This window comes from Triticum aestivum, chromosome 7D (genome assembly GCF_018294505.1).
Source record: "Triticum aestivum cultivar Chinese Spring chromosome 7D, IWGSC CS RefSeq v2.1, whole genome shotgun sequence".
NCBI classification, from domain to species: Eukaryota; Viridiplantae; Streptophyta; class Magnoliopsida; order Poales; family Poaceae; genus Triticum; species Triticum aestivum.
The window spans coordinates 490,419,662-490,428,023 of NC_057814.1; positions in this window are offsets into that span (position 1 = coordinate 490,419,662).

Sequence of the window (8,362 nt, forward strand, 5' to 3'; positions counted from 1 at the left end):
CTGTTCCCGTTGACTTCCCGAGCCCTGTGTTTTTTTTTCCAAGTTTTTTGCATTTTGTTATTATATGCCTCTGTTCGTATAGCTATAACTCCGTGCATGTAGCTCCGATTCGCGCTTGTAATATGTCAAATTGTTCGTCTCATGATGCTCTTCATTTTGTTCAATTGCACCATGTTCATTAGAGGTAATATTGATGCCCAAATCTCTGTTGGAAGAGGGCTAGTTGCTGTTATTCTCTGGTTCTTATCAGAACTTGGTGATTTGTCATTTTTGTATCATTTAATCTGTGCATCTTTTGGGCATGAGATCTACATGTGTTTTGAAGTATGCCATGCCATCTTTCCAGTGGTGTAGTCCATGTATTTTTGTGATCTCTGTCGCGACTAGCACCAGCATGCAAAGTAGGCTCCGTAATATTTCTGATTTCAGGGACTTGGTGATTTGTAAGTCCTTGTCTGCTGTAATTTTGTTGCCATGTAAACTTGATGCTACAGAGAGATCCATGCATATTTTGGAGATGTTCAGTAAGGATGTTTTGTAGCTATAGTTATAATTGATTCATTCCTGCAATTTTTTGCAATTATGGAGTGCCATAGCATGACGCAATCTTTCTCTACTTTTGCTATAAAATATTTCTGCCAGATTCTTAACATGATTTGCAATTTTGCCAAGCTTATTGTAGTTGATCCATACATTCTATGCTATTGTTATTCCCATGGATAGCTTCATAAACATTCCATCTTGCTGTAGGTATGCTTGGTTTGTCATGCATTGCTCTGTAGTGAGTGCATCAAGCTCACAAAGAGGCCTACATATTATTATTTCTGCCATGCTCTGTTTTCTGCTAAGTCTGAAACCTGATAACGAAACTTGCTATGTTTACATGATTGCCATCATATCTTCTGGTCCTTTTTGGCTTATGGTCAGTAAGGGACTTTTGTCATGTGCATTTAGTAGAACACTTCCATGCCTTGTTTTGCTATGTTAAATTCCTGTAGCATGTTGATTTCGTGCTCTGAACATTGCTACCTGATGCCGTTTTCTGCCATGTCCAGTTTTTCACCAAGTCTGTGAACCTGTAATCTTTTGCACCTTTGCCATGCTTGTTTGAGCTTGATATGTTGGGAACTAGCCATAGCTTAGTGTTCATCTTTTGTCAAGCATCTCCTGTAGATTACTGCCATGTGCTTTGTTGCTATGTTGGGGTGCTGTAGCATTGTTACTTGTTGCATTTTAAGTCCTATCTTGCTGTTTATCGCAGATTAGTGTCATTCTCGTTATGCTTGCCATTTGCAAACCGTGCATCCGTTTCCGGTGATCTTTATATCAATTTCGACCGAAATCATCTCATATTTCCAGTGGCATGCTTGGTTTGCCAATTTACTGCCATGTTCATCATTTCCCTTCCGGAGCACGCATATGCATCGCATATCATATCTCGCATATCATACATGTTTTGCATCATGTTGATTGTGCATTTCTCGTTGTTGATTGTGGTTCCGTTTGTTTATGTTCTTGTCTTGGGTAGAGCCGGGAGACGAGTTCGTGAACGAGGAACCTGTCGAGTACGCTTACGAGGATCAAGCTTTCGACAACTCTGAGAACCTTGCAGGCAAGATGACCACCCCTCGAAATCACTTCTATCTTTGCTATGCTAGTTGTTCGCTCTATTGCCATGCTTCGCTACCTATCACTTGCTATATCATGTCTCCCATTTTAGCCATGTCAGCCCCTAACCATCTTTTCCTAGCAAACCATTGTTTGGCTAAGTTACCGCTTTTGCTCAGCCCTTCTTATAGCGTTGCTAGTTGCAGGTGAAGTCCAAGTTTGTTCCATGTCGGAACATGGATATGTTGGGATATCACAATATCTCTTATTTAATTAATGCATCTATATATTTTGGTAAAGGGTGGAAGGCTCGGCCTTATGCCTAGTGTTTTGTTCCACTCTTGCCGCCCTAGTTACTGTTATACCGGGATTATGTTCCTTGAGTTTGCGTTCCTTACACGGTCGGGTGATTTATGGGACCCCCTTGACAGTTCGCCTTGAATAAAACTCCTCCAGCAAGGCCCAACCTTGGTTTTACCATTTGCTACCTAAGCCTTTTTCCCCCGGGTTTTCGCGAGCCCGAGGGTCATCTTTATTTTAAACCCCCGGACCAGTGCTCCTTCGAGTGCTGGCCCAAACCGAGCGATGTCCGGCGCCCCCTGGGCAACCAGGGTCTATGCCAACCCGACGTCTGGCTCATCCGTTGTGCCCTGAGAACGATATATGTGCAGCTCCTATCGGGATTTGTCGGCACATTCGGGGGCTTTGCTGGTCTTGTTTTACCATTGTCGAGATGTCTTGTAAACCGGGATTCCGAGACTGATCGGGTCTTTCCGGGAGAAGGTTTATCCTTCGTTGACCGTGAGAGCTTATGATGGGCTAAGTTGGGACACCCCTGCAGGGTATTATCTTTCGAAAGCCGTGCCCGCGGTTATGAGGCAGATGGGATTTTGTTAATGTCCGGTTGTAGATAACTTGTCACTTGACCCAATTAAAATACATCAACTGCGTATGTAGCCGTGATGGTCTCTTCTCGGCGGAGTCCGGGAAGTGAACACGGTCTGAGTTATGTATGACGTAAGTAGGTGTTCAGGATCACTTCTTGGTCATGGCTAGATGACGTCCGTTCCGTTGCTCCTCTTCTCGCTCTCTTTTGCACAAGTTAGCCACCATATATGCTTTTGCCGCTGCAGCTCCACCTCATTACACCACCCTTTCCTATAAGCTTAAATAGTCTTGATCTCGCGGGTGTGAGATTGCTGAGTCCCCGTGACTCACAGATTCTACCAAAACAGTTGCAGGTGCCGACGATGCCAGTGCAGATGATGGCGTCGATCTCAAGTGGGAGTTCGACGAGGAACGTGGTCGTTACTATGTGTCTTTTCCTGATGATCAGTAGTGGAGCCCAGTTGGGACGATCGGGGATCTAGCATTTGGGGTTGTCTTATTTTCATCTGGATTTTGACCGTAGTCGGTCTATATGATTGTATTTTGGATGATGTATGATTATATTTATGTATTGTGTGAAGTGGCGATTGTAAGCCAACTCTTTATCCCATTCTTGTTCATTACATGGGATTGTGTGAAGATGACCCTTCTTGCGACAAAACCACTATGCGCTTATGCCTCTAAGTCGTGCCTCGACACGTGGGAGATATAGCCGCATCGTGGGCGTTACAAAGCTCCAGCGATCCATTTATGGACTGGTGCAAACCTCTCGGAGTTGGAATAAACGTTTTGATAGTGTGATCAAAGCATATGGTTTTATACATACTTTTGGAGAAGCCTGTATTTACAAGAAAGTGAGTGGGAGCTCTATAGCATTTCTAATATTATATGTGGATGACATATTGTTGATTGGAAATGATATAGAATTTCTGGATAGCATAAAAGGATACTTGAATAAGAGTTTTTCAATGAAAGACCTCGGTGAAGCTGCTTACATATTGGGCATCAAGATCTATAGAGATAGATCAAGACGCTTAATTGGACTTTCACAAAGCATAGACCTTGACAAAGTTTTGAAAAAGTTCAAAATGGATCAAGGAAAGAAAGGGTTCTTGCCTGTGTTACAAGGTGTGAAGTTGATTCAGACTCAATGCCCGACCACTGCAGAAGATAGAGAGAAAATGAAAAGTGTTCCCTATGCTTTAGCCATAGGCTCTATCATGTATGCAATGCTGTGTACCAGACCTGATGTGTGCCTTGCTATTAGTTTAGCAGGGAGGTACCAAAGTAATCCAAGAGTGGGTCACTGGACATCGGTCAAGAACATCCTGAAGTACCTAAAGAGGACTAAGGATATGTTTCTCGTTTATGGAGGTGACAAAGAGCTCGTCGTAAATGGTTACGTCGATGCAAGCTTTGACACTGATCCGGACGATTCTAAATTGCAAACCGAATACGTGTTTATATTGAACGGTGGAGCTGTCAATTGGTGCAGTTATAAACAAAGCGTCGTGGCGGGATCTACATGTGAAGCGGAGTACATAGCTGCTTCGGAAGTAGCAAATGAAGGAGTCTGGATGAAGGAGTTCATATCCGATCTAGGTGTCATACCTAGTGCATCGGGTCCAATGAAAATCTTTTGTGACAATACTGGTGCAATTGCCTTGGCAAAGGAATCCATATTTCACAAGAGAACCAAGCACATCAAGAGACGCTTCAATTCCATCCGGGATCAAGTCCAGGTGGGAGACATAGAGATTTGCAAGATACATACGAATCTGAATGTTGTAGACCCGTTGACTAAGCCTCTTCCACGAGCAAAACATGATCAGCACCAAGACTCCATGGGTGTTAGAATCATTACTATGTAATCTAGATTATTGACTCAAGTGCAAGTGGGAGACTGAAGGAAATATGCCCTAGAGGCAATAATAAAGTTATTATTTATTTCCTCATATCATGATAAATGTCTATTATTCATGCTTGAATTGTATTAACCGGAAACATAATACATGTGTGAATACATAGACAAACATAGTGTCACTAGTATGCCTCTACTTGACTAGCTCGTTAACCAAATATGGTTGAGTTTCCTAGCCATGGACATGATTGTCATTTGATTAACGGGATCACATCATTAGGAGAATGGTGTGATTGACTTGACCCATTCCGTTAGCTTAGCACTTGATCGTTTAGTATATTGCTATTGCTTTCTTCATGACTTATACATGTTCCTATGACTATGAGATTATGCAACTCCCGAATACCGGAAGAACACTTTGTGTGCTACCAAACGTCACAACGTAACTGGGTGATTATAAAGGTGCTCTACAGGTCTCTTCGATGGTGTTTGTTGAGTTGGCATAGATCGAGATTAGGATTTGTCACTCCGATTGTCTGAGAGGTATCTCTGGGCCCTCTCGGTAATGCACATCACAATAAGCCTTGCAAGAAATGTGACTAATGAGTTAGCTGCGGGATGATGCATTACAGAACGAGTAAAGAGACTTGCCGGTAACAAGATTGAGCTAGGTATTAAGATGCCGACGATCGAATCTCAGGCAAGTAATATACCTATGACAAAGGGAACAACATATGTTGTTATGCGGTTTGACCGATAAAGATCTTCGTAGAATATGTAGGAACCAATATGAGCATCCAGGTTCCGCTATTGGTTATTGACCGAAGACATGTCTCGGTCATGTCTACATAGTTCTCGAACCCGTAGGGTCCGCGCGCTTAAAGTTATGTGACGATCGGTATTACGAGTTTTTGTGTTTTGATGTACCGAAGGTAGTTCGGAGTACCGGATGTGATCATGGACATGACGAGGAGTGTCGAAATGGTCGAGACATAAAGATCAATATATTGGGCGACTATGTTCGGACACCGGAAGTGTTTCGGGAGGTTTCGGACATATACCGGAGTACCGGGGGATTACCGGAACCCCCCGGGGAGTATAATGGGCCTATTGGGCCTTAGTGGAGAAGAGGAGAGGCGTCCAGGGCAGGCCGCGCGCCCCCTCCCCCTCTAGTCCGAATTGGACAAGGGGGGCGCCCCCCTTTCCTTCCCCTCTCTCTCCTCCTTCCCCCAACTCCTACTCCTACTAGGAAAGGAGGAGTCCTACTCCCGGTGGGAGTAGGACTCCCCCCTTGGCGCGCCCTCCTCCTGGTCGGCCGCCTCCCCCCTAGCTCTTTATATACAGGGGCAGGGGGGCACCCCAAGATACAACAATTGATCATTGATCTCTTAGCCGTGTGCGGTGCCCCCCTCCACCATAATCCACCTCGGTCATATCGTAGCGGTGCTTAGGCGAAGCCTTGCGTCAATAGCATCGTCATCACCGTCACCACGCCGTCGTGCTGACGACGCTCTTCCCGGAAGCTCTACTGGATCGTGAGTTCGCGGGACGTCACCGAGCTGAACGTGTGCTGAACGCGGAGGTGCCGTACGTTTGGTGCTGAAGATCGGTCAATCGTGAAGATGTACGACTACATCAACCGCGTTGTTATAACGCTTCCGCTTATGGTCTACGAGGGTACATAGACGACACTCTCCCCTCTCGTTGCTATGCATCACCATGATCTTGCGTGTGCGTAGGAATTTTTTTGAAATTACTTCGTTCCCCAACATATAAGCAGCTTCACCGAGGTCTTTCATTGAAAAACTCTTATTCAAGTATCTTTTTATGCTATCCAGAAATTCTATATCATTTCCAATCAACAATATGTCATCCACGTATAATATTAGAAATGCTACAGATCTCCCACTCACTTTCTTGTAAATACAGGCTTCTTCGAAAGTCTGTATAAAACCATATGCTTTGATCACCTCATCAAAGCGTATATTCCAACTCCGAGATGCTTGCACTAGTCCTTAGATGGATCGCTGGAGCTTGCACACTTTGTTAGCACCTTTAGGATCAACAAAACCTTCTGGTTGCTTCATATACAACTCTTCTTTAAGAAATCCATTAAGGAATGCAGTTTTGACGTCCATTTGCCAGATTTCATAATCATAAAATGCGGAAATTGCTAACATGATCCAGACAGACTTAAGCATCGCTACGGGTGAGAAAGTCTCATCGTAGTCAACTCCTTGAACTTGTGAAAACCTTTCGCGACAAGTCGAGCTTTGTAGTAAGTAACATTAGCATCAACGTCAGTCTTCTTCTTGAAGATCCATTTGTTCTCTATGGCTCGCCGATCATCGGGCAAGTCCACCAAAGTCCACACTTTTTTCTCGTACATGGATCCTATCTCAGATTTCATGGCCTCAAGCCATTTATCGGAATCTGGGCTCATCATAGCTTCTTTAGAGTTCGTAGGTTCCCCATGGTCTAGTAACATGACTTACAGGACAGGACTACTATACCACTCTGGTGCGGAACGTGCTCTGTTCGACCTATGAGGTCCAGTACTAACTTGATCTGAAGTTTCATGATCATCATCATTAGCTTCTTCTCTAGTTGGTGTAGGCATCACGGGAACGGATTTCTCTAATGTGCTACTTTCCAATTCGAGAGAAGGTACAATTACCTCATCAAGTTCTACTTTCCTCCCACTCACTTTTTTCGAGAGAAACTCCTTCTCTAGAAATGTTCCATTCTTGGCAACAAAGATCTTGCCTTCGGGTATGTGGTAGAAGGTGTACCCAATTGTCTCCTTAGGGTATCCTATGAAGACGCACTTCTCTGATTTGGGTTCAAGCTTATCAGGCTGAAGCATTTTGACATAAGTGTCGCAACCCCAAACTTTAAGAAACGACAGCTTAGATTTCTTGCCAAACCACAGTTCATACGGTGTCATATCAACGGATTTAGACGGTGCCCTATTTAACGTGAATGCAGTTGTCTCTAATGCATAACCCCAAAACAATAGTGGTAAATCGGTAAGAGACATCATAGATTGCATCATATCTAATAAAGTACGGTTACGACGTTCGGACACACCATTACGTTGTGGTGTTCCAGGTGGTATGAGTTGTGAAACTATTCCACATTGTTGTAAATGAAGGCCAAACTCGTAACTCAAATATTCGCCTCCATGATCAGATCGTAGAAACTTTATTTTCTTATTACGATGATTCTCTACTTCACTCTGAAATTCTTTGAACTTTTCAAATGTTTTAGACTTGTGTTTCATTAGGTAGATATACTCATATCTGCTCAAATCATCTGTGAAGGTCAGAAAATAACAATACCCGCCGCGTGCCTCAACACTCATCGGATCGCATACATCGGTATGTATTATTTCCAATAAGTCATTGGCTCGCTTCATTATTCTAGAGAACGGAGTTTTAGTCATCCTGCCCATGAGGCATGGTTCGCAAGTATCAAATGATTCATAATCAAGTGATTCCAAAAGCCCATCTGCATGGAGTTTCTTAATGCGCTTTACACCAATATGACCTAAACGACAATGCCACAAATATGTTGCACTATCATTATCAATTTTGCATCTTTTGGCATCAATATTATGAATATGTGTATCACTACAATCGAGATTCAACAAAAATATACCACTCTTCAAGGGTGCGTGACCATAAAAGATATTACTCATATAAATAGAACAACCATTATTCTCTGATTTAAATGAATAACCGTCTCGCACTAAACAAGCACTACTGCAGGTTGCTGCTAACGCGACACTACGATCAGAGACCCTTCGACGAAACTGTGTGCGATGCCATAATCGCAAACGGTGGTGTAAAAACCCCGTCAAAAAAGGTGCAAAACATTTGCGATGGAGGATGCATCAAACACGGTTCATATTTTAGTTGCGTGTGCGATGCAGGGCATACGGTTCAGCTCAATTAACTGTTTGTGATGAGGAGGAACAAAAGGAATGGGCAGCCAGATGAAGGT